The sequence below is a fragment of the Acipenser ruthenus genome, chromosome 1 (assembly GCF_902713425.1).
Source record: "Acipenser ruthenus chromosome 1, fAciRut3.2 maternal haplotype, whole genome shotgun sequence".
Taxonomy (NCBI): Eukaryota; Metazoa; Chordata; class Actinopteri; order Acipenseriformes; family Acipenseridae; genus Acipenser; species Acipenser ruthenus.
Genome location: NC_081189.1, coordinates 29,898,830 through 29,913,199, shown reverse-complemented (window position 1 = coordinate 29,913,199; position 14,370 = coordinate 29,898,830). Strand labels below are relative to the sequence as shown.

The following is a 14,370-nucleotide window of genomic DNA, read 5'->3' as shown; positions in this document are numbered from 1 at the left end:
AAACTACTGCGATTGACTGTACCTATTGTCATTTCTAAAATCTCTGAACTACCTCAGCAGAACTCAACCTGTTCAGTCAATGCAGGCACACTGAGCATAAATTCCTGTTGGTGCAGATCAAAATTCATATTACAGCTGCAGCAAGGCACTTCCACCAGTTGGTGAGCGATTTTGTAGTTAAGCAATACAGTTTTAATGGATTTTACATTCAATTATTCAGAAGGTAGCAGCAGAAATGGCTGCAGGAAAAAAAAGCAATTTTGGATTTTTTTTTCATGAACTTCAGCCAAGGGTCTAAGTAATAAGGGAGCCAAGAGGGATACAGACTTTCAGGGCAATAGTATGTGGTAGGCCTTGTGTATTGTTTGAATCGTTTTCATTATTAAGCATCCTGTGGGAGATTTAACAGAGCCATCATCAAGTAGTCACTGCAAAAAACAAGAATAAAACGACTAACAAATGCTGTCAAAGTGCTTTCATTTACATAAAATTAAAAAAAAGCTGTGAAAAGCAAAAGTGAGCTCTTACTGTAGCTTGAGAGTGAGTACGGGTACTTAGACAGCAGCTACAAGCAAATATTCTCCTAACCTGTTTCTCTTGGGCATAGATTTTCTTCTTTCCCTTATTCGGTTGGGTTTAAATAGTCCCTTCCTGTAAATATCCCACTATAAGATACCATATGATAATAATGATATTTAAATGTAAAAAGAAAATATGTATCAGTTGTAATAACAGAAAGTGTAATTATAGTGTTACTGTGTTACCTTACTAAATTAATTTAGTCATGTCTTATCATTATAACTAGGCTTGCTACTATTCGATTTTTATTTTTTTGCCAAATCGACGATTAATAACGTTTGGTCACAGCAGAGCTATACCTTGTAAAGATAAAGATCCTACAGAAATTAAAAAATTGTCTCAAATGAATCATGGAAAACGCAGCATATAAAAGTGTATTACACAGACTTTTATAGCATACATTTACGAGTAAAAATAATATGCACAGAACAAAACATTAGATAGCTGAACAGAACTAACTTGCATTTCTTATTCGGAGTCTGAGCTCCACCCCTTCAGCACAGCTGGACTCAGAGTCACTGGAAGGCATGTCAGATGGGCCCGCTTCGTCTTGCTACGGAGACTTCAGCTGTCAGCAAGGGTACTGTGCACAATATTCATTAAGTGTTTTTCTCTTGCGCCCATTTTCAAATCAAACTAGTAAAGTCAGACAGCAAGTATAAAAATTACACAAACTAGGGAGGATTTATAAATGATTATTTTTGGTAAGAAAATAAAAAACAGTGAGGGTTTTACTGACGTTTGTCATATATAAATTTATTTCAGTCAAACTCATATTTTTGGGGAATTCAACGTTTAATGAGCTTTACTGATTAATATCAAAAAGTAGCAAGCATGATTATCACAGAAAAATAGGGCCCAAGGTGACTAGCCATCCCCTTATATACTGTACATGTGGCTTCTTTTTATTCTGTTTTTAAACAGGGATTAGACAAATTATATGTCAAGACTGATACAGTGTTCCTAGCTCAGCAGAAATACTAATTTACAGCTACGTGTGTGTGTGTGTGTGTTAGAATCTGCATTGTGTTAAAATTGCTGGTTATGTTGTGCACTGCTAGGTGTGTTGTAAGGCACAAGGCAAAACATTCTAGGAAAATATATGTAGTGTAAGAAAACAAAAGTTTAGCATTGGGGCTAAAAAGTTCCAACTAGTACATGGGTTGTCTGACAGCGATGTGTGAAATCTTGTTCAGCCAATCAAAGTGCTCTCTTCACCCAAGTCATTTTTTAATATTACTTCTTCTAAAGTTTTGTCATGGTAAACACTATTATTATAATGGTAGCATAATGATATTGTAAGATTGTGATCATTTATTAAATGTTTTTATGTCATAAAAATATAATAATAAAAACAATGACAAACTTCTTTAGGTAAATCAAATTGAATTACACGATTTATTTAATAACACACATTCCATCATTGCATGATTATAGACAATACATGATTATAGACAATAGACCAGGGGTGAACAACCTGTCACAGACCAAGAGCCAAGAAAATAAAATGTACAAACAGCCACAAACTTTAAAAAGTGCTTCATTTAGCATTTCACTGATATTTGCACTGCAATATTACAGTATATCACACACAATATTACATGCAGCTGATCTTTTATCCAGTACATACTTAATATTGATAGATATCCAAACAAATATATTTTCAGTATATATAAAAACATAATTTTGTTTTTGATTCTTATTTGGGTGAGTAGCTAACTAGAGTTTTTTTTTTCCTCATTAGAAAAAATAACTACAATAGTAAGACTTGCTTACCTTGCACGATACACAGGCAGGATCTGCACTATTTTTTTTTGTGGCTTGTACTCTGTTGTGCTTGAACGCAACAATTCACGTAAGTGCGAATCAGTCAGAACAGATCTGTGCTTGGATCTCACATGTTTGAGGGTAGAAAAATCGGACTCACAAACATAGGTTGAGCCAAACATTGAAATAAGTCGGAGGGTAGCATGTCTTATGTTTGAGTATTTTTCCTTTGGCACAGCACTCCAAAAGTGAAGCGTTCCCTTTTTTAGAGCCGACTTCAATCTATCATCTTCCCAAAGTTTAATGATTTCTATTTGAGAAGCTGCTTCATCAGTGACTCATGGGGAATTCAAACAGTCTGCTTCAGCACTGAAAGGGCCAACCAGAAATCGAATTTGAAGTCTTTTCAGCTGAAGATCTTGAAATCAGCTAACAAAACTGTCTTGAAGATCTTGAAGCAGGGCTGAGTATTGATGTATACTCTGTTGTAGTGCTTCTGCTGTATCGCTACTTGAATTAGCTTTTAACATTGACGGAAAGTGTGTCAGTTATCCTTTTTACAACTGTCTCTGAAACAATGAACACAAACACACTTTGCAAAAGATTGGGCAATAACTTCCCTTGTAGACCCACATTTAGTTTATCCAAATGCAACAACATATCTGCCAGAAATGCCAAATCTAGCACCCACTAAGAGTATGTCAGTTCACAATATTCTTTGCCCTTTGCTTCCATGAATAGTTTAACAGTATTCAATAATTAAAAACAACAAAAAAAAAGAGGTTACCTTTCCTCTGGAAAGCCATTGTACAGTGCAGTGAAGCACCAGTTCTCCTGGAAGATCTTCGATCTTCTTTGATCAGAAGAAGATCAAAGTACAAAAGAAGTTGACAATTTCCAGAACAATTTTCATGACATGTTCAAACAGGTGTTTCGACACCAGGTGCTCTCGATGAATAATGCAATGAAATGTCCAAAATTCAGAAAAGCTATCATCAACTTTACAAAGGCCCACTAACCCACTTACAGATCCTAACATGGATGGTGCTCCATCTGTAGCAATTGCAGTAAGCTTCTGTAAAGGTAGCTCATCTTTCTCAATCACAGACATTACTGCTTCTTCAATTTCCACTGCCTGGGGTCTGTCTTTAAGTGACACAATGTCAAGCAGCTCTTCTCTTACAGTACAGTCATCTGACACGGTTCACACAGACACAGCTAATTGAGGCTTGTCCTGAGCATCGCACGACTCACCCAAAGCGATGCTTAAATATGCACATTGTTGGAGTTCTGAATGCAGCTGTAGTTCAATGTCATGATTTAGATTGGAGATCCTATGTTCTATGTGACGTGAGAGCTGCAGGTCTGAAATTTGCTTTTTTAAGTTGTTTTCTGTACATAGGATAGCAGTAACATCACTAAGGCAGGTTTTCACAAACTCGCTTTTGGAGTAGGATTGTTTTGCACGGCAATGTTCCAGGCTAGAGCCGTGGTCTCAGATTGTTTGGCAAATTTGGGGAACATTTGCGTCTGTGTATCCATTTGCTTTTTCAAGGTCTTAACTTTTAAAGACTGAAGTTCAGAATCTGTCAGAAATTCCTTGTCAATATGGGCATTGTTTGTAGTGAAATGACTTTGCAGATCTGAGGATTTGAACTGCCACATAAAGGCCTGGTAAATAAGGCACATAGGTTTTCCATTGCATTCAACAAAAAAGACATACTGTCCCACTCCGGTAAGAAGGTTTGATGTTCATCTTCATAGTTTCTTTGTCACGTATTTTTTCTGCTATTATGAACAAAATAGAAGCCGATCCTGTTCACAATAAAGTTAATGGTCTCCAAGCTCCTGTAACTCGAGTCCCACAGAAAAGTGTTGCTGCAGTGCTGCTGATTGGCTAAGGTTGAAAAACAAAAAAATCCTAATAAAACCTTGTGTAATAAAATATATGGAATGTTCGAAGAACTGCATTTTGACCACAAAAGAGCCGCTTGTGTCTCGGGAGATGCCCCTGCAATAGACAGTTATTGCAAATATTTCTTTATACAAAAAATATTAGACTAGTTTATATGATACCAGCATTAGACTACTGGGAGTGTTCTCTCATGGCAGGGCTGGAGGTCCTCATTTTTTGAGTTGTATTCCTCTAATCACTTATTTGTATGACGAATATACTCCTTATTTTATACCCACAAAACAACTCCACAGTCAAAAACCCAATGTGTTCTAAGTTGATTGGCTGTCTATACAAGGCCAAACTGTTCTCTTATAACTGGGTAAGACCGCTGTTGCTATGCACTCATTCTGATTATTCTATCACTGTTCTGCTTTTATTATTCTTATCTTAACCGGTTTCAGCTAGCTTTGTGGTTAGGCTATTGTGATCTGACCCAGTGCATGCACTTTTGAATCATATCTCAGCATAACAGAAAATACTTTATTTCCCTACAATATTTATTCTACTTCTATAAAGAGCAGTGGCTCTTGTAGCAACATTTAAATGAAGTTTACATATTCACAATCACTAAATACAATACAATCATTATGCATTTTATTAGTTTCATTACGAAAAGATATAATCCTCATGATAACCTCATCTTCAAATAGACAGAGATTCAACCAGGATAACAAGGAGGCTAATTAAATATGTGAAGACACTGAATAAAGGTGAAGAAAGATTATGAAGCTTAAAACTGTTCTTTTTAAAGAATTATGTTCAAAGCATTTCTAACTTATCTGGACTAGATATATTCTATAGTGATTTTAAAGTGGATTTTACAAGAAATGCATTTCACATAATTAGAGAAAATAGCAGTCAACCAAACACAAACACAAAACACTTAGGCATGCAGAATGCATTAAGCTGTGCCTGTATTATTCATAGCCATGTATTACAATGGACATGATTTTTTTTATTAGATTAGTGTAGAATTGGGAAGATTTTTTTATGATACTCACAGAATACAGTCAATTCTCATTAAAACAAATTCAAATTAGACACATTTCTTGATACTACGTGGTCCTGGTTAAATTTAGCAGTCGCTTATTCTAAATTACTTCTTATAATACGAATTCACGTAACACAAATTTCCTGTTAGGGTGAATTAATCTGGAGTCAAGCAGCCGACTCTGCCCTCTGGGCCAGGGGAGAACAGTTAAGCCTCGATTAATTGGGCACACAAAATATAATCGTTCGAGTAAATATCGATGATTGTACCGCCCTCATACATTTTTGCTCCATTCCTCTCCCCACGATATTATTATTTTAATATCATTGCTGTTAAGTAAAAACTTATGCACAACAATTCAATGCGAGGGGTAATTACGCCTTGGTAGCATCAGGAGAGAAAAAAACACAACAACATTCGCAACAAGCCTAAAGCAAGTTTAACATACTACAGGAGTGTTACTAAAATATTTATTCCAAACAGATTACAGTACTTTGGAATGTTATCTATATAAACTGCTTGTCTGGCAGAAATACTGTAAATAGCAAGGCAGGGCATTCGATGGATTGATAAGCTTAAATAATGTTATTAACTATGCACGTTAAAAAATGTAATTATTGAATCGATTATCCAGTATTTCTATCGATGTATATAATGAGGAATGGAATCGATCAAAAAATCGATTTTCGCTTTAATCGTAGCAGCCCTAATAGATGGTGCTTCAGAATCTGTCACATTTATATGGTTAAATGGTATGCAAAACTAACTGAGTTTGGGAGGATTGCAGGAAACTTTCAGCACTTCAATGTTTCCTGTAAATCCTATGGTGGAACCATAACAAATACTTGCCACACTAAGGTATAGCAGTAAGTGTATGTGTATTGGGCCACTACACACCATATGACTTTTCTGGGATAATGATAAAGGCAATGACAACCAGTTCAGTTCCTCTTACTCTGTGTGACACAAGTTGGAGTGCTAGCGTCAGTAATATGGGTTCAGAAGTCATTTTCTTGATTTGCTTTGGGGGTTTTTGAAGCTGCAGCTTTTGAGTCAAATCAGGATCTTTGAATTTGAAGCAGATTTCAAATTCCCTGTGGCATGGCTATTACAAGTGTGTCACACAGTTCAACCTTTGATAGTTACAGAACATTCACAGAAATTGTTTATCTTTTCCAGGGCAAATTAGGTGGCGATGTATTCTAATCTTCCTTTCCTAGAATTAATGGTTTATGCAGAGATCTCTGAGGGTACTTTCCATGTGAATATTTCACTGTGTCCAATATTGTTTTGAAGACACATTCCCTGCATTGTTAAATACACAATTTCAAACATACTATTATTTTTTTATACATAACATTTTAATAAGATTGCTCATTCATACTGAATAATAAAAACACCATTTGGAAATGGCTATCACCTTTTATTTTGTTTTGCTTCTTCAAGTATAACGGTTTGACTATAAAGTTGCATGTTTATTTAGCTGATGTAGTTGCAAGCATATTTAAATATGACTGTAAACAAGTCTTTTTTATAAAGTAAAATGCAAAGAAAAGAAAATATGGAAGGATGTTGAAAACAGACACCAAATATGTTAGTGTTAAACATCACCTGCTTTATACTACAAAGCCAGATGCCAAAAAGGGTTTGGACAGCATAGAAAAACAAGGTTGCATTTCAGCAGATCAGCCAGCCGTGTGACACAAATACTTTTGCAGCATTGTCACTTTAATGTGTTCAAATTAAATCCAAACATTCACAATCGCTGAACTGGAAGTTCCAACAGGGCACTGCAGTGTTTTGTAGTAAATAGATGTGACAATGGCCTGGCTTCGTAGTGTTATGCAACTGAACCAATCCTTGTTTACGTTTGTAAATGTCTCTTTCACAGATGTGTATTCCTCATAAGAAAATAAAGAATTCCAAATGTGATCTAGTTTGATAAATATTATTACTGTCATACTTTCAATCATCCTCCAGTGTATCTCCTCTGTGCAATCTCAAATTATTACAGGAACATCAGATGTGTGGAATTTCGGTTTCATACAGTATAGGCAACCTTTTCTCAAACGCAAACTGCATATACTCCAGGTTAATTTAATGTTCTATCAAGCCTCATAAGATTTGATAGCCTTCGGCAATGAGCCATGAAAGAAAATCACTGTTTCTGTCTTCCTCTCTCAGTTTCGCTGATGAACACTACTGCATCATGTGACAAGTGGTTTGCAGTGTGAGGGTGTAGTTGGTGTAGTGCTCAAGAATAACACACACACAAGACAGTGAAAGTTCGATAAAAACAACTTCTTTATTTGGCTGGGTTGCGTGTCAACAACACTTAACTAATAAGCACAGGCTCTACACAGTAATTTGTATTGCTTCGTGCAAAAGAAGGGTTTCAGTCCCGAAATAATAACACAGTTTATAATTACACCCAATACAGACACTATCACTTCTCCCGACAGTGCTCTTTGTGCAGGGGTAGTGCAAGACAACAGTTCGTGAGACAATGGTACAGTGTAATCCGGGTTTGGTGCTGGCTTGTAGAGACAGCTCCCGGTTAGTGTTTAGCCGTCTGACAAAGACAAATGACAAACAGTTAAAATGACAAACAAACAAAACACTTAACACTCATGATACGTTTAACACTCTGTTTCATTTACCTGTCCTTTTGATAACCACAACAAAGGAACAGATTACAGCGTCACATCCCCTATTATACCTTCAGTCACGACCCCTGCGATAGTCTCCTCCAATCCATGACTGACGCTTTGCGTATTGCATTAGGGCGATGACTTCGGGCATTGTGACTCCGCCCCTTCCTGGATGCCAGGCTTCCGACTGACCCTGGAATGAACTGCCAGACCATCCAGTATGAAGCACGCTGTTTCTACACATGGAGTGTAATTAATTTAGTCAGTCCTACAATGGTTCAAATTACAATGTGTTTTATTTTTTTTAAAATGGTCATACTGTAAATTACAGTATGACCAGAGTTTATTGTACGCCAGTAACATTATGGAGCATGCTGTGGCACAAATGTATGTGCAATGCAGCGGAGGTAAATTAATTGCCAAATAGATGGTAGTCATATCTCACAGTAAGTTACTTTGAAAAAAGACAACCCTACTTTAACTAATTAAAAAATGTTTCATGGAAATAAGTTAAACAAAACATATATCCAATATACCAGGAGCTATTAACTGGTCTGCTGTAAGGTTTTTTTTTTTTTTTTAAACAACTAAATATTTGTATTGCTAGATGAGCTGGTAGGCTTGAATAGGGCTATCACTCCAGTTTTGCTGTTCCTTTAAAGCTCAATATGTCATCTATCACTTGGTACAGTAGATGGTGGAAAGTATACCAAAGTATTTTACAAACATGCTGTAACCTTTTTATGTTGTGGTCCATCTGTGTTCAATTGTGCAAGTCAAGCATGACTTCCCACATCCATACAATCATGTGTCTGGCCACGCATACACAACATGCTGAAATCCAGCTCTCTGGTTCAGGGTCTGAAATCACCTGCATCACACTCAACACTAGATTGTTTTGAACTATTTTGCCCTCTGCTGTCCTGGATTAGTCATAACACACTTCACATCTGGATTTTAGGATACAATTTTAGGATAATTCAGGACCAGTTCTGTGGGGATAATTCTTTTTTTTATCCAAAGTGTTAATTATGCACCTGTTTAGCTTACAGATCTTGACATAAACACATAATGTGTTTCATAATGATACCATTTGAAAACAAAAATAATAATAATTTACTCTTTGAAGTAAAATGCATGAAAATCCCACTAATGGCTTAACCATGGGCTTTCAAATATAATAATCATTAAAAAAATATCATTTAATCACGTGGAGCCTTTACCGTTTATTCTCACAAAAAGGAAAGGAAATGTATATTTATTGAATGTATTATTGCTAATGAACAGGATACTCCCCTATATCTCATGTTACTGACTATAAACAATTTGGGGAATATGCTTAACCATACATAACAAGACATTGATTAAGTTTCTAATTTATTAAACATTAAACATACAGTATGTACATTTATTTTTTACTCTACTGTAATTATGACATTTAATTAAAGAAAAACAAGAGGAGAATTTAATAGAAACAGTAGAAAATAAGAACATTGTGAAATGTAATTACCTGCTGCTATTCACTTTTTTAGTCACAGTATCTACTGTATAATACTGCATAATACACGGCACAGTGTTAATGGTAATAGTCAGCATATGTGGCATCAATATAAAGTAGGAGTTTACTTACAGAAAAAAGCAATGACTTGGTTTACATGCAAAAATAAATTCTCGCCATTTTGTCACAACATTTGTCACAAATGACCTAATTGAAGAAGAAGAAGAAGAAGAAGAAGAAGAAAAAGAAAAAGAAAAAGATGAAGATGAAGATGAAGATGAAGAAGATGAAGATGAAGATGAAGATGAAGATGAAAAAGAAAAAGAAAAAGAAAAAGAAAAAGAAGAATTTATCATCTGGTAAGGTCCACTTGGTGCCGTTAAGTTCCCAAGGTGAAGGAGAAACATTTAACATCATGAAAAGGGCCTTACCAGATGGTAAATCCTTCTTATGAGGGCCCTATTGCTATTAGCAAATGGATACATACAAAAATAATAGGATTTAAAGTTTTTCTTTTTTATGCAGCACTAGTTTATATTGCTAATGAATACAGAAATGTTCCTCAATATTCCATGAGTAATGCAGTTTGCTCAGAATTCCATATGTGGTCAGATAGCCTTCAGGCTTCAGTGTCCCAGCGGTGAACGGTGTTGTGTCGTGGATATTTACAATATCCTAAATAATACCTCAATACTAAAAAACAAAATCTTATGTGGAGCTGTCCTTCAGTTCTTGCCAGTAGAATGTTGTTATATTTTTTTTCGTTATTGGGGATCCAGTATATCGGTAGCCCATGCTAATCCATCTGGACATTTTTGTAATTTTCTGGAGCATTGTTCTGCAGGTCTCTCAGCAAGCTGGTGTTCAGCCCCATATTTGTATTTATGAACTCATTCGTGGAACCAGCAGGTTTTATTTCATGTTCTCGTTTTTGTTAAATAAATCTTGCCCTATGAATTAAGTTTAAGAAGTTTTACTTGAGCTCTATACACGGTCACTCAAGCCTGGTGCTGAGGCAGGTAGCTGCACAGCAATAATATAGGAGACCACTGGCATGAATTTCCAGCTATGCTAATTTAATACATTTTGAGGTACAAACGTGACTTCTTGGTAGGTCCCCATGATAGATGCTACTTAAGGCTAGTGTAACATGAATTGCAACTCATCTTACTGCTAAGTGACAGAATAGTCTAAGCTTAAAGCAATCAGCTATCCAATCAGCTAACCTGTCAGCTAACCTGTCACCGAACATGAAAATAACAAAAGTGTAATCTGGAAGAAGAAGAATAATTCTATGCTCATTATTTATTTATTTATGTATTTATTTAAAAGAAGGTGTCCCGTATTCATAATCCAGCAAAAAGATGCATGGGTTCAACATGAAGTTGGTAAAGCCTTTAGCACAAAAACTTTTGCTCTCAGTGATTATATATATATATATATATATATATATATATATATATATATATATATATATATATATATATATATAAAATGAGCATAACATGTGTAGTAGACGTGTTACGGTACAACAGGGTATTCAATAGAGCCCAAGTCCCCCCAATTCCCTCTCTAGTAAATGAATGCATGGGAGGCCTCCAATGCTGCTACATTGTCGCACCACATGGTGGCATTCTTACCATACAATATGATGCTGTGTGTTTTCTCTTGCCTTCTCCAAAGCAGTCTTGCTTCGCATTAGGCTGAACAAACATATTTAGTTTACAGGACTTGGAAAAGTAGTTGTTTTTCTGAAAGGAGAATCTGCCCCTTAATCAAATACATAATCATCAAATCATATATATACAGTCAGTTGTAGTCAAAATTTACATACCCCAATGGAAATTTATAATTTCTGGAAATGTTTTGAAAACAAATAAGTTCAGGAAAAATCTTTTGTAGTAAAAGTTTTGCTTTTATAGATGTCTACAATTATTTATTTCAGCAATTTTTTTGCAAAACTCCAAAAATGCTAATTCAAAGTATTCATACCCTTTGATGCTATGATAGTATTGTCTGCAAGGTGCTAGAAATTTCAATATGATATTGCAGAACCTAATTCTAGAAAAGTCTAGAAAATTCTGGATTGTAGGTGAACATTCTTGGAGAGTATAAATGGGTTTGGCACAGGATGATTGCTGTCATTACCAATAAGTCAATATGGGAAAAAGTAAAGAGCTATCTGAAGACCTTAGGCAGAAAATGATTTATTGTCATAAAGCTGGAGAAGGATACAAGAAGATTTCCAAGCATCTGAGTATTCCAATTTCAACTATTGTTTCTATTATCAAGAAGTACAAGACTCATGGTACTGTCACAACGCTCCCTGAGGAAGGTTAATAACAATACAAGATTGACTGCCAAAGGTATTCAAAGTGAATTGGCTGAGAGAGTATTTTTATGGTCATGTTATCTAGAGAGTGAAATGGTTCCCTCCTGTCAGTAACAAAGCAGCTGCTTTCGCTAATCACTGACAGGCTTTTGCAGCCAGTAAGATGCTTGACCCTGATGACACTGCTCAGGAGAAATGACCCAGGAAGTGCAAATGTAACAGACTTCCAGAAAGGCAAGACAAGCAAACTGGGAACTTTCTTATCAGTAGAATACTGGAATTAGGCAAATAACCATTAAGGTTTAACCGATAAAATGACCTCGTAAAAAAAAAAAATGTAGATGGAAACCACTTATAAGGCCTAATCACTATCGCATGCATATTACAAATGGGAATGTGTAATTCACCACACTAAGTAATTGGAGATGAGGACATTTTGAATTGTAAACAGTAAGTCCCTACTCTATGAAAGAAAAATCATTGAACAGTGAAAGAAATCCCTTCAGTCCCTAGTTCTTGTTGTGAAGAATTCCCAAAAGAGCAAGGCCCTGGACTTTTGTTAGGAACCTAACAAAGCTAACATTGTCTCAGCCTCTGATATCAGTGGTACTGTGAATGGTCTTGTCACTGTTTCCCCCTCCTAGCCCTTTGCGTTGTAGACACACTGAAGCTTTACCATGCGATCCAAGATTCCAAGACTGAAAATAAACTTAAAAACTACATTTTTGTCATGGTCTGTAAAAATTCTGGGATACAAGTGACCGGTAAACAACTCTGATGTAACCCAGTCCAAGCAGTAAAGTTGCCAATGCTGTGGCTCTGAAGAGAAAGAGATACTGTACAAGGGCACCCAGAAAATGTCAGCTCCTTTTGGAATGCTAGAGGTCGCATAGTGTTACAGCCTTCAAGGGCAACCGCTTATCCAAGGCTTGTAAGTACAGTCTACTTCAGTTGATAAGACATTGCTTTGTCCTGTGTCTAAGCTCTTTTTTCTGTACTAACACACATTATTTAGGCACTGGAAAATCTTCACATTCCTTAATTCATTTTAACCTATGCTAGTTTCGTGTGTAAGTACCAGATAATGGTTTATCCTCAGAACAATAATTGACAATACAAGAAAGCCTTCCTGTGTTCTATTCACCTGTAACAGAAGTTTAATGGTTTCTGTATTTTACTTGCGATATATTAGTTCAAAGGCAAAACAATTCTAGTGAATGTCCTATGGATTCATAGTGTTTTTACTTATATTACTGCAATACTCATACATAATGTATTACTATGTTAGGTTTGAAAAAAGTGCAGTTTAGCAGTTGTAGGCATTGGGCCTGCTTCACAAAGCTATTAACTTGTAACCCAATTTAAAAATAAAATAAAATAAAGGTAAACACCATTTCATAAATTAATATACCCATTTAAATACTTTCATTCACAAATTATACATGTGGCTTGTGTGCAGTAAATAGGCATGCATTAGTTGCAGATTATATGCACCTTTTTTCATCTAAAGGGTTGCTTTTTTAAGGTACATGTCATTTTTCTGACAGGAGAAATCAACAAAAAATGTTTCATGTTGTATCCAATTATTGCTGCCATAATGAGGGCAACACCAATCTCAGTAATAAAGGTCTTTATATAACTGTTAGAAGCATACCACCAAAGTATTTTGGTAAGTAATGATTTGTAATTGACATTCAAAAGTCTTGTATCACCTGAGAATACAATGCTGAGAAGTCTGTGTATCACCTGAGAGCTGTGTGTATTACCGTATGAACATACAGACAGGAGTGTGTTACTATGCTTACATGTCTTGATATTGTAAATAAAGAAACTAAACAGCAGTGACCAGGATTGTACAGACGTATTTATACAGCTATGGAGTGTTGCTGGCCAGTCAGATCGCTCCCAAATGAAAAGTGATGAGCTGATATGGTAACTTCATTGGATGAGGTTTTTCTTCTTGATAAACAAAGGGCTAATGGTGATTTGGAGTAAAAAACTTTTTTGTACAGGAGAAAAACAGGAGTAAATGGTACACAACAAATTGAGGTTAAGTACAGGTAAAATAAGTTAAATTAACATTCTGCATTTAATAACATCCAGTGTTGCTGCAAAAGGCCTTCCTTACAGTGCCTTCATGAGGCATGTGGCAGGGCAAAATTGGCTTTTTCCTTGCCAGCAGGCATTTAGGGATATTAAGGTACAAGACCAGTAAAAGACCAGCACCACTCTGGGTTAGGCTTGGAAGGGTTCAGGATTTGAATAGTTTAGAGACGTATGATCTTGGGATCAAAAGCTTAAAGTCAAATAAAAGTTCAAGGTAGTTTGTGAACCAGTCATAATTGTGATATTTACTACAAAGCATTTTGACTGCATATTTTATTTATTTATTTTATAATATCATTACCTGAAACTAACCCGGTTTTTGCAACAATCCTTAAGTCAAAATGTTTAGATAAGTACAATTAAAACATATTGGTAATAAATCTACTATAATTAAGTGAATGTCTTACCATTTGAAAAACTCTTATTTTACCCCTTGTAGATCAAAGAAGTTTGCAAGGGCTATTTCTTAATAGCTTTATTAATGAGATA

General features: G+C 35.6%; 1 protein-coding gene across 1 annotated transcript in view; it reads left to right on the top strand.

The window, feature by feature from the left end:
• The first annotated feature begins 12,481 nt into the window (after positions 1–12,481).
• LOC117420538 (A-kinase anchor protein 2) overlaps positions 12,482–14,370 on the top strand; it is a 165,847-nt gene continuing 163,958 nt past the window's right edge. The window contains exon 1 of the mRNA XM_059023358.1: positions 12,482–12,706. The gene's annotated coding sequence lies outside the window, so the exon portion shown is untranslated. The remainder of the gene's footprint in view (positions 12,707–14,370) is intronic.